The sequence below is a fragment of the Echinops telfairi genome, unplaced genomic scaffold (genome assembly GCF_000313985.2).
Source record: "Echinops telfairi isolate 266 unplaced genomic scaffold, ASM31398v2 ScPeMD7_32;HRSCAF=126, whole genome shotgun sequence".
Classification (NCBI taxonomy): Eukaryota; Metazoa; Chordata; class Mammalia; order Afrosoricida; family Tenrecidae; genus Echinops; species Echinops telfairi.
This window is the reverse complement of record NW_022103929.1, coordinates 1,667,199-1,682,743: the sequence shown is the minus strand read 5'-3', so window position 1 is coordinate 1,682,743 and position 15,545 is coordinate 1,667,199. Positions and strand designations below refer to the sequence as shown.

Here is a 15,545-nt window from a genome sequence, read left to right as displayed (position 1 = left end):
AGCCCCCATCTCCACTCACACGCTGGGGACTCCGGTCCCAAAACTCTATACAGGTAGGTTAAAAATATGTAACATTTAGCCAAATCCTCTTTAAACTGTCATGTACTTTTTTTGGTATTTCTCATCCCATCTGTGCTGATTACTAAGATATTTGTGTCTAAACAGAAGCTGTCTTTCTTATCTGCTTCCTCCCCTGCCTCTTTCCTTCTGGGATGCCACCCGCCAGAGCGGGTGGGAGTGGGTGGGAGTGCCGACGACCCTGGGAACCTCACTTAGCCATGGATGAACTGGTAGGGTAGAGGGGGATCATGGGAGCAGTTGTAGGGAGCAAATTTGGCTCCCACCAAGCTGAGCTCAGAAGAAAACTCCTTAGAGGGGTCCCTACCCCCGCCCCACCCCACCCCCCAACCCGAAGTTTAATCAGCCAATAACTTGAGTCATGTCAATCCTCAAGGCTCACATCTGTCATGCCTTTTTACATCCCCAACCCTTTACCTCTACTGTTTCCTCTGCCTAGAAAAGCTCATCTTTCGTGAGAATATCCATGTCCTTTTCAAGATTCAGCTGTCACCTTCTCCTGGAAGGCTTCTACATCAACTGGGCCTGTCTTATGACTACTCTGTTACAACTGTGCTTTGTGCCACTACGTTAAAGACCGTTGGGGTTCAAAACAAACAAATGTGTATCCCCTCATCTAGCAGTTTGATAGAAGGTGGTAGTGAGTGGAAGGTGCCGGGTCCTTAGGGTAAGTGAGAGCAGTGTAAGGTAACAAGAGATGCACCAGCCTAGAAAAGGAGCGGTGTGCTCTCGGACATTCTGTGTTACACCGCTTGCTGGCCAAACGGGGAGACACAGCATCAGAGACAAATCCTGTGCCTTCTTTTGGGGGGAGAAAACAAAACAAAAACACAGAAGAGCATGGCATTAGACTTCAGAAAACTTGAATCTGACTTCAGGGAAGTAACCGATTACTTGTTAATGTGATGGTACCACCGAGGATGCACCATGCTGGAGACTACACAAGGCAGGCCTGATAGCCGGACAGTAGCTTTTTAAGGTCTCCGTGGCAGCTGTGAGGGAGCCTTGGTGGCATCATGGCTTACACCTGGGAAAATGTGCAGAGGCAGTTCTACGCTGTCCCACAGGAACTGCCGTGATGACAGTGAGTTTGCATTTGAGGGAGGTGACACTGGCTTAGATAGTGCAAGGTTGGTAGTTCAAAGCCACCAGCACTTCCTTGGGAGAACAATGTCTCTGTCTGCTCCATTTAAAGACTTTCATTTCAGAAACCCTATATGGATTGGCTATGGGTCAGTATCAAGTTACATAGGCCACCTACTCATTGGTTAACTGGGGAGTAGGGGGTAGGGGACCACTGCAAATTAAAACCGGTGCTCTGTTCACAACCAGGTCAGTCATGTTTCTCAGATGGGTAAGACCAGTGTAGAGAGGGGATAATGAGAGCATTTCCATGCATGGCCAGCTGTCCTAAGATAAGACAGCAGCCAGTACATGCTGGGAGCTTACAGTTAGACTAGAATCAGGGATGCCTTCTCTTAGAGCACTTTCAGGGAAACTAAGTCTTCAATATCCCATTTGTCTCCCAGGACCAGACACCTGTTTCATGGCTATGGTGTGCCTAGCACCATCCCAGGTGCTACAGAGATAAAAAAAAACATGACCCCCATGTTCTAGAGGGTGGATGGTGATACGTTAGAGACAGGAAATCAAGGTCCACTGGTCAAGGGGACACAAAATTTGGGCCTGGCCAAGAAGGGAAGGGCTTCTGAGGAGCCTTGACCGAGGAGAAGACATTTTGTGTGGGCCTCCCGAGAGGGGTTCACTCAGTAGACTGGGGAAGAGGGCATTCCAACAAGGACAGGGGACAGGAGTCTAGAGGAGCTCCGAGCTGATCAGGACAGGGAAGGACAGGGCACAGGGTGAGGAAGAGGGAGTGGCAGCGCTAAGACAGGACAGCTTGGTTCAGCTCTGTAGTTGCCTAGACTTTAACCCCCAGGTAACAGGGAGCTATTGGAAGATAATGCCGATTGGGCCTGCATTTCAGGAAGAACTTTTTAGAAGCCCCGTGGAGGATTGGTAAGAGAGAGCAAAGAAAAGGCAGGGCAATCAATTAATAAGCTTACCATAATCCAGAAAAAAGCATTATTAAAACTACCCAGATGAGAGCTTTGGAGTCAGACTTAACAAAAGCGGAATCAAGAGGACTTGACAATGATAGAGCCTTGAGGAGTATCGGAGGAAGAATCTTGATGACCCTCGGGTTTCCACCGTACTTGGAGCCCTGGTAGCGAGGTGGTTACAAGTCGGGCGGCCAGCAGGCGAAAGTGACAGTGCTGGAAACCCACAGGGGCAGGTCCACTCTGTCCTATAGGTTTGTTATAGGATCGCTAGGAGCTAGAATTGACTGGATGGCAGTGAGGTTGAGGGGGGTTTTGAGTACATTAAACTTGTCAACTTGCCCCATAAGATTAAAAACAACACAACAGGATTTGTACATATTCATTTAATAAAGAAACGCTTCTAACAATCATTCCTGTCAAACATAGTGTGGCCTAGCGACCTCTGAGGCCTAGCAGATTATATTGCAGCCACAACTGAGCCCACAAAACCACCCCTGCTCCACTTGGTTCCCTCCAACTACTCTGTATGGCTCACTTGCTACAAAAGAACCACCTGGCTCCTCTGCCCTTGCAGGGTTCATGTTCAAAGTTCTGTTTCCTTAATGTCAGTATATTTTCAGGCTTAAGGATATTCCTTCTTTACCAAGGAGTATAAGTGCTATCATCGTGTTAATACAGTTATTATTTACATGAACACTTGCCTGTCCACCTGGCATTTATAAGGAGCCCCTTGGTGGAGCTGGGTAGCAGAGATGAAGACTACTACCCAACTAGCTCTGTGGTCATCAGGGGCAAAGTTGACTGGAAGTTGAATTTCACAAGTGGCACACCTCAGAAAAGCCATGTAGACTCTCTCTAGGATTCAGTTTCTCATCTCCACAACAAAATGATGATAAAGGTCCCTTTGAGCTCTGCCCCTCTGTGGTTCTAAACCCGGATAAAGAGGAAGAGAATGACACCTGGTAAACCCCTTCCCCCAGGGGAAGCCCCATAATGATGGCTCCCTCTTGGCTGTCCCTGCTGGTCCCTCCGCCAAGCCAGGTGACTGGGGAATTCAAGCTCACAGTGATCCAAGCCAGAAATTATTAAGCAGGTGGGGGTGGTGATGGGGGGTTGGATGGGGCTGGGTGGGAGGCGACATAGTGGGGCTTAGAGAGAAATCGTCTTAGGTTCAATACCGTAGGGAAATGAGATAATCCCCAAACCAAAGAACCAACTCTAAGCTGGGTACTCCTTGGAGCCTTGGAAACAGATGCTAGTCGGCCCCACTGTCTGTCGTTTTCTTCGTCTTTGTGACGCTCAGCTTCATACCCAGTTCTGATGGTAAAGACTTACTGTACTGTGTCTGGAGGACGCTTCCAATGGGAAAAGGCTAAGTTTTGTCAGTGGATCTTGATTTCTGACAATATTCCTGTTCCAATTGTTCTGCCACAATGGGAATATTTAAAACATTCAACAGATTTTATTTTATTTTTATTTTTCTAGAACAAGTTAGGTTACCTTACTTGTGTGGGATTTTTAAAGGGGAATTTTAATTTTAAATTCTAGAACAATCTGAGAAAGAATCACACAATCACAAATAAGTAATCAAATCAGAAAAGTATATTGGGGGTGAGGGGCGGGGGGGAAGCGGAGTTTACCCAGAGGTCAATTTTTATCCCTCTTTGTGAATGGAGAAACCATTACAATAAGCAATTACCTGACAACTCTTATGAGCAACAATGGAATTCTCTACAATCTCAAGACTTGATAACAGGCCTTCTACTACCCGCTTAACTGGTTTATTTTTGAAAGTCACTATGAGTTCATAAATCTCCCCTATATCATGGAGCATCTTCTGACAAAGTGGAGTCTGGGCAATGTTATATGTAACTGTCCATTCAAAATGCTGTCCTTGCATCATTAACCACTCGGTATGACACTGCCCAGATAACTAAGACAGGTTACTTTAATATCCCAAATGAAGTTCTCTATTATTATCCATTAATCAAAAGGAAACTTCAAAGACTGGACAGTAAAAAGAATCACTTATACCACCAGTTTACAATGTAATTATTATTACATATCTGTTCATGATCTGTGGCTTTTTAAATGCAGGTCAACCGTTTAAAATTTGTAAAGATTTATGCTCATTTAATTATTGCCTGTATAAAAATCACTCCTACATGTGTTATCCTGATAGAGAAAACCCTGATGAGCAATCATATAGTGATAGTTTTTCAATGAAAAAGAAGAAATATATGTGTGTGTGTTTGTGTGTGTGTGTGTGTAAATAACGAGAACCAATTTCTAACTTCAACAGGGAATCTCAAAGTGGGAAAAAAATTCATTTTCTATGTTTGTTTTTTATTAATGTCTTTAAGACACACTGACACAAAGCAAAAGGAAAAGAACTGCTATTTTTCCTTCTTCTTTGAGAAGGGTCTGCATTGCCAATTTACTCATCCAGGCATTCATTCTATAATACATATTGAACATCTACTGTGTTTAGGCACAGGGATAGTTAAAGAGCTACAGTGCTATCAAAGAGAAAGAGCCCTGTTGTTATGGAAGAAGACGTAGCATTAAGCAAATACACAATTATGATTTACACTTAGGGTTAGTGATCTTCTAAAGAGTGCAGGGAGCTCTGGAACAGTAAGATCAGGACCCAGCACCATCCAAGTGCTGGAACCCTGATTTTAGCATTTCCTGGTTGTGTAACCAAGGCCCAGTTACTTGACTTTTCTGGGCTTCATGCCCTTGACAGAACAAGGTTGTTAGCAATTATACCCCAAGATTGTTGCGGTGTGTGTGGCACAGAGTGGATTTTCAATAAATACCAGCTCCTCTCCTTCTTATGCTCTCTTTTCTCTAATGCTGTAATGAGCATGATTACATGATGACCTAGTAACAGAATTAAGTTTCCGTATCTTGCTAATCTATGCAGTTCAACATCTCCTGTATTACTGGCAATCCTGGACTCCCTACCTGAGCCAGTTCAAAGCTTCAGAAACCCTGGTGTCAATAGAGCCTGCAAAGGGACTCCGGTAGCCAAACATACATTTGTGATGGAAAAGCTGTAAAAGATCTTTACAACTAAGAATGTCAGCAAAAACCTAGAAAAGGCAAGCATCAGGGAGTCATGTTCCCTAGCCCTTAGCCCCAACTCAGGCCTCGAGAGAAGAGTGGAATTCTGGGAAAGCTGAGGCCCATTTAAAGAAGGATCTGAATTTAATACTTCATTTGTTTCTCATATTCTTTTCTTCATTAGATACAAACACTGATGCTCAAAGAGTATAAGTAACTAGCTCCAGGTCCCAGAGTGGTGGAGCCCAGTGCCTGGGTGTCTCCAAATTCATGTTCTTTCCACCACAGCAAACTATATCAGTATTAACAACCCCATGGTTAGTGCTTGTTTCAATTTGTAATGCAGCAATTTAATCATTTTAAATTAATCCTCGAAAAATCGCCAAGAGATTAAAATGCAAATTTCAACATGGTAACATGGTTGGAGCTCAAGAGTGATTCTATGTCAAAAAGCACACAAATTGGTCCCACAAAAGTTCAGATTCTCCTTAGAGGAAAGGCATTCCCTGCTTCATTTCATATCAGAGACAGAAAAAAAGTCATTTTTCTCCTCATGAATATAAAAAGTCAACTCTAGGGAGGCAGGAGTATTGTAGAAGCAACACACTCTGGTTCCGTGCAAACCCAAGTGGCTACACCCCATTTAGGAGCAGACCTTGGGCTGGTGACCTCAGGCCAGTGTGCTCTGGGCTACCTCTCAGAATGGCTATAGGGATTAAAATGGAATCATGTATGTAAGGAGTCTGGCAGATTGTTATTATTATTCCTGGCTAGAAACAAATAAGGCCAGCCTTTTATTGGTTTGCAAAGGAGGATTTAGGGGACAATGGGTTATACACAGAATTACTTCATTAGTGGCAAAACCAGCAGAGGGAATGTAAATGTTTTAAATGGCTGGGTGGGGGTGGGGGGGTGAGCGGGGGTGAGGCGGGTGTGGATGCGAGGTGGCATACACTGCAGAGAGGAACTAATTGGAGGTGGAGCTACCAAGAAGGCTTTTTTTAAAACAACTATTTCTAATCTTAATCATTGGGGTTTGGGAAATTTAGACATTAAAACTTTCAAGCACCTTAAAATTTAACCTCTAAAGGAATTCTCAATCCTAAAAATAAGAAATTAAATAGTGAGCCCAACCTAGGCAATAATTTCAGCATAACATTGTTTATAAGAGGGGGGAAAACTATAGTGGAAACAATCTAAATGCCTACAATAGAAAATTAATGGGACGTTCTAGTAAAACAAGGTGAATTAAACATAGAATTTATCTTTTCTCTTTCCTGACACCCTCCCCCTCAAAATAGAATTCAAGCAGCAGTTCTCACGTGGAGGCTGTTATGACTCAGCCACTCCTGGTGGGCATTGGCAATATCTTGTCACAACTGGGGTGTGAGAGCTACAAGCATCGGATGTGCACGCAGGGCTAAATATACTACAATGCACAGGCCAACCTGAGCCAAGCTGCCTTTAATGGTAACACCAAGAAACCAAAGTGTGGACAGGGTAGGAAGCCACCAGTCCTACTCACAGCACAACATTCTAAAAAGGCTCAAAAGTTGGAGACACCTCTGAATGCTTGAAAAGGGGTAAAGAAAAATCAGAGTAATTCTAACGTAAGATTCTCCTATCCCAGCTCACCCAGCTAGGCTTTCTCAGACCTCTCTAGAAGAATGAATGTTGATTTTTCAAAGGCAATGGAACCGAGACAACCTTGGGTCAAATGTAACTGAAGATGGGGGGCGAGGGGGGCGAGGCGGGGAGGTGAGACAAGAGCATTAATTTTAAGACCTGAGGACTACATAGTAAATGCTGGCATTACCCTACCACCTTCTCTCAGCTAACAGAACACACATACCAAACTCACTACCACTGACTCAGACTCAGCTTCCAGACACTGGGAATCAAATCTGCAGTCTCTAGTCTAAAGACTGAAAGACAGATTTGCCCCTGAGTTTCAAAGAAAAGATCTTGATACCAATATTTGAAAGTCCCCCTCCATCAGCCTACAAATAGTCATGGCCCTGATTCATTATTTTCAATAAGCCCACCAGGTGGCAAGTCGGCTTCCTGAACACTGAGCTTCCAATCAGCTTTCTGGTGCCTCACTCTTTGACAGCCATCTGAGGAAAGCCTCTACCATAGAAGACAAAGAACAAAACAAACGCACAGAAGAGAGGAACATTAAAGATAAAGAAGAACCAATTTTAAAATATATAAATAACAGTCTAAAAGAAATGAGATATTGGGTCAGTAAGAGCATCCCAAAATTAATTCAGGGCACCCAACAAGAAGGGGTGGCTGTGCTAAGGCCAAAACTCCATCTGGGAATCAAAAGTAACTCTGAATCGAGAATGCAGCCTGCCATCTCTCTACCTTTCCACTGCACCCTGCGAACATGACTTGATAAACAATTTTAGAGAAGAATGTGATTCTGCTTGCTTAAGAATACCCTGCCCAGTAAACCTGGTCCAAAACAATAGGCAGAACAGGTGCTTACTAAAATAAACCTTAGAATTATGTATATCCTCTCTACAGTCACACAAGGAGGGTTTCCTGACTGATTCAAGGTCAGATGTATCAATTTCAAAATGACTTTGTAATTTTAAAGAAACAACTTTAGAAACGTATGTAACCATCTACCAATCAATTGGAACCCGAACCAATTTTGTAACCATTTCTTCACCTAAATATCAATGCTCAATATCACATCAAATGAAATAAGAACAGCGTGTCATTAAAAATGGAAAAATTTAACAAACATTTGGATATTAACAGTATGAGAACAGAAATTAGATATTCAGAAGGGGGGCAAAAAAGATCAATTGAATAAAATAAAATGAAGATTAAAAAATATTTTATTGGGAGCTCTTACAGATATTATAACATTTCATAGTTCAATCATAGCAAACAGAATTGTACAATTTCTATCACAATCAGTTTCAAAACCTTTTCTTTCTTCTTGAACTCCTTGATATCAGCTCCCCTTTCTCCCCTCCCCCCAGGAACTCGTATTTTTATTTTTATTTTTTTGCTGTATTTTATACCATCCAATATATCCATTCACATGCAATTCTGTTGTGAGCTCCCCTAGAGTGGAGTTATACAGTCATCAATGCTATCAGCTCCCCTTCCCCCTCCTCTCTTCCATGCCCTCACGGAACCATTACTCCTGTTGCTGTTTCCGAAGGGTTATCTACCTTGGCTTTCATGTATTGAATGATCTTAATTATACAAATGAACATATGCAAGTCCAACATGACTAATGAGGTAAAACAAATAAAAACCATAATAGTATGGGGGGGAGGAAATATTAAAGAACTAGATGATTGTTTTGTGTTTCATCAGTGCTATACCACTGAGTTAGTTAATTGCGCCAGCCTGGTCGATAATCACATGTGGTGCTGGTTGAAAGGCGGAGGGATAAATGGGTGAAGAAGCCTCGCCTTTCTAGTTCTCGGGTCTCTTGTTTTGTGATGGTTGTATCAGGTGCAGCTGCCTTAGCAGTTCCCTGCTTCAGCTTGCAAGATGGACTTCCTACAAGACATCCCCAAGGAGAAGCCACATGGACCTATCCCGATGTAGACCTGGGTGCTGAAGCAGCCGTGTGGAGACCCCTGCTAGTGCTGAGATGCTTGTTCGTTCACTGACTCAGCTTTCCTCCTGCAGTCGGCATCATTGCCTCTGTTTTGTGAGGTGAAGGACTTTGTGGACTGGTGTTGGGTATGGGTTAATGTTGGACTTGTGGGCTTGGGCAGCATTGGGTTGGGGTGTTTTTGTGATGCACATTTTCTTTGCATAAAACTCTCTCTTATCTATGAGTTGCTGTGGATTTGTTTCTCCAAAGTACCTAGACTAATACAACCACTCCCTGGACTTATCATCCCTTCCGTATGGCCCTTCTGAGAGGGACTGTCCAATTTTCTTTCTTTTTTTTCATATGTAATGACTGTAGTAATCAGTTTATTACACAGATTAATCATTCTTTAATGTACAAGCTCCAGGGGAGCAACTGGGTCTTTACATATACACAAATATTTCCACCAAATGTATTTTCACCCTTATATCCAGATAGACCTAAGCAGTTAAAAACATATGAAAAATAAGAGCTATTAGTTATGTATTACCTGAGAAACCACATATAAAACAAAGAGTATGGAAGAGAAAGAGAGACTGAAAGGATGGAGGTTGAAGGGGTGGGAAGATGTAAAAGAGTTGGGAACAAAGCCCATCACGCTTTATATGTACTAATAGCTCCAATTCATTTAATGCTGACCACTTAAATGTAGACTTCCAACACCTAGGATGTGTGGGTACAGTTTAGTTTGGTCATAACTCTCCCCTTAGATATAGGTAGGTCCTTCAGAGCAAAATGAACACAGAAACCGCTTCATGTTCTTCACACCTTGCTTTTCACAACTGTTTTACATGTAAAAGGATTCCACTTAAAACATTCTCTACAGGTTACCGGAGCTGATTTTCCTCATCCAAGCACACCATACCCACCAACCTCACCTTGCCGTTATGCAAATGTAAATCTGTAAAGAAAGCTTTTAGTCTCACACCTAGGTTATGCCTGGAGAACTGGCTTGTCACACACACACTTCTCTGACAGGAGGCAATGTTGGAACAGGAGTGCAATATTTCTAGTTTGTTGTTCCAAGTATGGACAACACGCAGCGCTGTTGTATCAGGTAAACACATGCACAGGGGAAGATGAGGCGTGGGTTCATAGAAAGCAGTCAAATTAAATCAAAAGGACTTTCTCTTGCACAGTTCCCCTATCTTTATTTGTAGAGGTTATCCAATAATTTCTTTAGTTACTTCGCATACTTCTGAGTCTGTTGTATTTTTCTCTATCTGTTTTGTAAATGTGCGCAATCTCAGGCACTAAAGGATCATCTGGATTGGAATCACACAACAGAGAACAGAAAGTACTTTTGAAATAGTGCCAGAGACCATGGTGACTGTAGAATATCAATACAAATGCTGCCATTACTGTTAATATTGGGATGGTAAATTCTTGTAGTAAATGCAACCTTAGGTGGTTTGAAGGGGTAATCTGTCAGGAAATGAATTGTCAAGAAAAATACTCCACCTAGATAGGGACTGTCATTTGGTCCCATTATTGTAGCTTGCCAATGGAACATATCATCTCTAATAGGACCCACTGAACACTGTACTGGGTAGGTGGGTGGGGGTCCTGTGGCAGATGATTCAATTCCTTGTGGATTCTCTTCAGAGCCATCATGGGAGGCGAGTGGTAGCGGCCCCAAGGTGGGGACAGGGGCAGGGAATGCAAGGCCAGCCTGGGCGATCACAGGTCAGGAGGAGAAGACCAGGAGTTCAGGAGAATGGGACAGGCTGAGAGCCAAGGTCCACTGGGGTCCTGAGCCTGCTGCAGCAGTCACCACATCACTTTTCTTACAGGTGGGTTTTGGGTCTCCATTATATCCATGTTCTTTCACATTGATTTGGTTGCTTGTTTTTGGACTTCTGATACCTAGTCCCGTTGACACCTCATGATTGCAAAGGCTGGTGTGAAAATCTTCCCTGTGGATTTTGTTGCTTTCTTGCTAGATGGCTACTTGTTTAACTATATGACTTTCAGATCCCAGACACTACATTTTTTAATAGCTGGGCACCAACACCTTTCTTCACCACAGTTGCTTAGGCACTCATTTTATCTTTAGTGACGGTGTCAGGAAGGAGTATCATACAATGACACATTATTAGAACAAACCATTTTTGTACTTAAGTAAGATTTAAGTAGAGGCCCAAAGCCCATCTATTTATTTTTTTTGTTGTTTTGTTTTTTGTTTGTTTTTTTTTTCAAAGCCCATCTATTTAGAAGAAGGATTTTTATAAGATAGATGGAAAATAGTAGAGAAAAGACAAGAAAATTTGGGGCTCGAAGAACTTCAATTGAAGTCCCAGAAAAAGAAATAAAAAAGGATTTTTTTAAAGAGAAGGAATGTGAGTAAATTGTTCAGTAATAAAGAACATGAATTTCTAGGTTGAATGGGCCTAACAAGTGTTCAGTACATTAAATGAAAACAGACCCATAGCAAGGCACACTGTTGCATAATGATATTACTCAAACCCCCAAACCAAATCCAGTGCCATCAAGTCAACTCAAACTCACCGCAACCCCACAAGACAGAGTAGAACTGCCCCACAGAGTTTGCAAGGCAGTAATCTTTATGGGAGCAGATTCTCACTTCTTTGCTCCATAGATCAGTTAACAACCAACAGCTTAACCACTGCAATATCAGGAATGCTAATTTCAGGATACTAGGGACAAGTAAAGAATCCTAAAGGAATCAGGGCTTACAATGGCTAAGACTTTTCAATTGCCACAGATATAAAAGAAATCCAGGACACAAAGTTTCAAAACGGTTTAGGTAAAGGGGACTTCCAACCAGAATTTGAAACAGTCAAATCTCAAATAAATATAAGAATAGTCATTTTCAGTCATACAAGATCTAAAAAGGATTTTTCCAATGTGTACTTTCTCAGTAAACTACTGACTAATGTTTTAGCTAAAATACAGACAAAAATTTAAAAAGACGAAGACATAAACTCCAAGAACTTTGATGTGACAAAAATTGTAGAGGAAATAAAATGTAGTCATAATCTACTACCGGTACTCCACTCATATGTAAACTATTCATTTAACAATTATAACAAATTTTAAAATTTTGTATTTCATCAAACTATAAATTTTCTTCTAGTGTTAGCTTTTTAATTGTTGCTGTTATTTTCCTAGCTTCTTGAATTGGAAGGCAGTGTATGATTTATTTATTTATTTATTTATAACCCTATTTTAAATTTATAACAAAAGTACTCAAAGCTATAAATTTACCCCTACATGTGCTTTTGGCTACACCTGTTAGCTTTTTGCTGCTTGCTATTTATTTCTAAATAAAATCCATTTCAAATTTTTGTCTTTTTGCACTTAACCGCTATTTCAAGTAAATGAATATTTTCAGACTTTTATTAATTCATTACTAATTTCTTGTACACTTTATTGCAACAAAAGACAGCCTTTCTTTGGACATTTTCAGTGTAATCTAGTACAGAATCAATTTTCATCAAAATTGCATGTCATTTGAAGAGCCCATCAATTAGGCTTTTGTTCATGGTATGAACCTATTTCTTAACTTCCCTGCGGATTTCCTGGGTTCTTCTGGGATTCTTCCCTGGTCTACACGGAATGAGATGCCAAGTATCAATGTTTATAGCCTCTATGTCAGCAATACCTCAACTTTCTGGTTCATACTAACTTTATCTCCTAAATCGGACTTCTTTTTGGTTTTCATCTTTAATCTCTTGGTATATTATTTCAATAGAAATTTTAGAGAGATGAGAAATAAGTGTATGCCTCAAATTATAGAACAAAGCACTAAGTTTCTACAATCAGATCACTGTAAGAATTATAATTCCATCACTTTTTTAGTGGTAGAACGTAAATATATTAAATTACCAGGGTTTCTATTTCTTTACACACAATGAGAATAGTTGTAATAGTTACTATCTAAGTTTCATAAGAAGAATAAATGAGTGCAAAGGACAGTACACATGATTTGGCAAACACTAGTACTCAAGAACTGTTGGCTGCAGATGAAAACCTTGGCTATTTCTGTTGTTGAAACCAATGATGAAATAAAAGTTTTATTACTTAATGTAAAAAAAAAAAGCAACATTTTCTACCAGTCTCATCATATACATAATAAACTCAATGAATATACTTATAATTTCATCATACTTAAGGCTTATCTAATCATAAAACACCAGTATACTAACTTCATTAATTAGATTTGTATATTTTTTATTTGTAAATGGACTGTTCAATAAATAACACTTGGAAGAATTTCCTATCTGTGAATCTGTAGTCCACTGCCATTGAGTCAATTTTAATTCATAGCAATCCTGTATATAGTTTTTGAAAGTATAAACCTTCCCGGGAGCACACAGTCTCATCATGCTTCCACAGAGAGACTAATGGGTTTGAATCCCTAACTTTGTGGTAAGCAATATAACACCAAATGAAAAGTGTAAAGGGTTCCTGGAATCTATAGGAGCTGGGGAGAAATATATCAATTATTCCAAACTTCGAAGAGATAAATAAAATGCTTAAGAAGTAGATTTAGGAGATTTTCAGGAACATGGCGACTGAGTAATACATACTAGAGGGACTCCACAGAAATCAGCCCAGGAGAGTTACTAAGAGGTAAATTCAAAACTGCTGGATCACACAAGGAGCATCATAAAGATAAGTAGGAATAGATCCACAAGGTTTTGAGGGGCTGGGTGCTTTTGGCTTGCCACAGTGGAGGCCTTAGCCCCTCCACTGTCTGGCAGGAGCCGGGAACTTTTGGAGCTGGCGCAGGGACTTTATCTCAACACAGCCACAGCTTGCCAACACCTAGGGGCAGGGATTAAACCATTGCAGCCCCACAGGCAGGGATCGGGTTTCGGCTATATTGTTATTTTTCTTTCTCTATCTTCTCTCTAACCCTCCACAATCTCAGCATGCTTAGTTTTTCATTTTTGAACTCCTCTTTGTCTCTTCCCCGTTCTCTCACACACCACTGCCGACCTCCAGACCACTCCCCTTATCCTTGGGCTGCCCACCACTGAGTTAGGTGAGCTCCACACTGTGGGGCAAAGGCCGAGACTGGGGAAAGCCAGGCCAACCTCAGCCAGAAGATACTCCACCCAAATTCTTACTAGAGAATTCCAGCTTGTGTGGCTGGGGGAGCTCCTATTTCTCCTCTGTTGTCCCACATAACAGAATAAACTTCCTCCCGCCTACCTTAGTGCCTCACACGGCCTAAGGCAGCTCGGCTAACACTCTCCAATGTTCCAAGCTGCTGCAGGAACCTCTTTCCAACCTCCGCAGTGATCTAACTGGCCAGGGCAATTCCACCCACAATTCATGGTGTTCTACATCAAAGCAGGTAACCGACCAGCCTTCTGGAGCATTCCTCTTGAGAGCGAAGCCACAGGAGGATAAAGTGGTAGGCTAATTCCATAGGGAAATTAGCTATAGGTAGTTCGAAGAAGCATTTCTATGAGTCTCCTAGAGAGAGCCAGTGCTTTTGACTCCTTGGAAACAATACACAAACAGCAATCAGCCCCAATGACCACAACGAAAAAGCAGGAGAAACAAAGGCAATGGCAGAAGATGTCCTGAACCTAATGACATGCATAAAAGAAGCAGACACTGAGCTGCCACAGAAATAAATCTTAAAAAAAAAAAAAAAGGAAAGATATCTCTAAAATGCTGCTTGGAGTCATACAGGCTATGAGGGAAACAATACAGAAAAAGGATGAAATGATAGAGGAGATAAAGTCCATACACCAAAGGGAAATACAAAAGCTTAGGGAGGAGATAACAAAAACCAGTAGCAGACTCATGGACCTCAACAATCGACTGGAGGAAGCAGAGAACCACACCAGTGACCTGGAGGACAGCCAAGCAGACTTTAAAAAATGAGAACAAAAATCTATAAAATCATCAGAAAAGCTGAAGAAAACCTAAGAGCTATGTCTGATGCTATAAAGAGGAACAACATCAAAATAATTGGATTACCACAGGAAGACACAACCAAGAAGTCACCTGCAACAATAGTGAGAGAATTCTTGAATGAAAACTTCCCCAACTTAATGAATGAAAACCAGGCAACCATTCAGGAGTCTGAAAAAACACCAGCTAGACTGAATCCCAAGAAATCACCAAGGCACATATTAGTTACACTATCCAACTTTGAGGAAAAGGAGAAAACGATGAGAGCAGCTAGGGAAAAACAAGCAATCACATCTAAAGGTTCCCAAATAAGAATATGCTCAGACCTATCAGCAGAAACTATGAAGATGAGGAGAGAGTGGAGTAACATATTCCAAAAATTGAAAGAAAACAACTCAAAATCAAGAATACTGTATCCAGCCAAATTATTGATCAAGATAGATGGAGAAGTAAGAGTTTTCCGAGACAAGTAAAAACTCAAAGAATACATCAGAAGAAGTCCAGCCCTACAAAAGAGCCTTGTCGACCTAGTATGGGCAGAAGAACAACACTAAGGATAAATAAGAGACCGCCATATAGAACACCCTCACCCAGAGGGCAATAAAGAGAAAACAGACCCCAAGATAGGGTTGGCTTCAGGAAGGAACGAAGTCAAGAATGATACACACACACACACACACACACACACACACACACACACACAAATAAATAAGAAAGGTAGGAAAACACCCAACACAAAAAGTATAAGATGACATCACAGAGTTGACAGACGGAGATAATAACCCTGAATATCAATGGACTGAACTCAG

General features: G+C 41.4%; 1 protein-coding gene and 1 pseudogene across 5 annotated transcripts in view; both read right to left on the bottom strand.

Annotated features, from left to right (window-relative positions):
• Window positions 1-15,545, bottom strand: part of DENND1A (DENN domain containing 1A) — a 624,449-nt gene that overhangs the window by 281,266 nt on the left and 327,638 nt on the right. The window lies entirely within an intron of this gene.
• On the bottom strand, window positions 10,021-10,452 carry LOC105979847 (annotated as a pseudogene).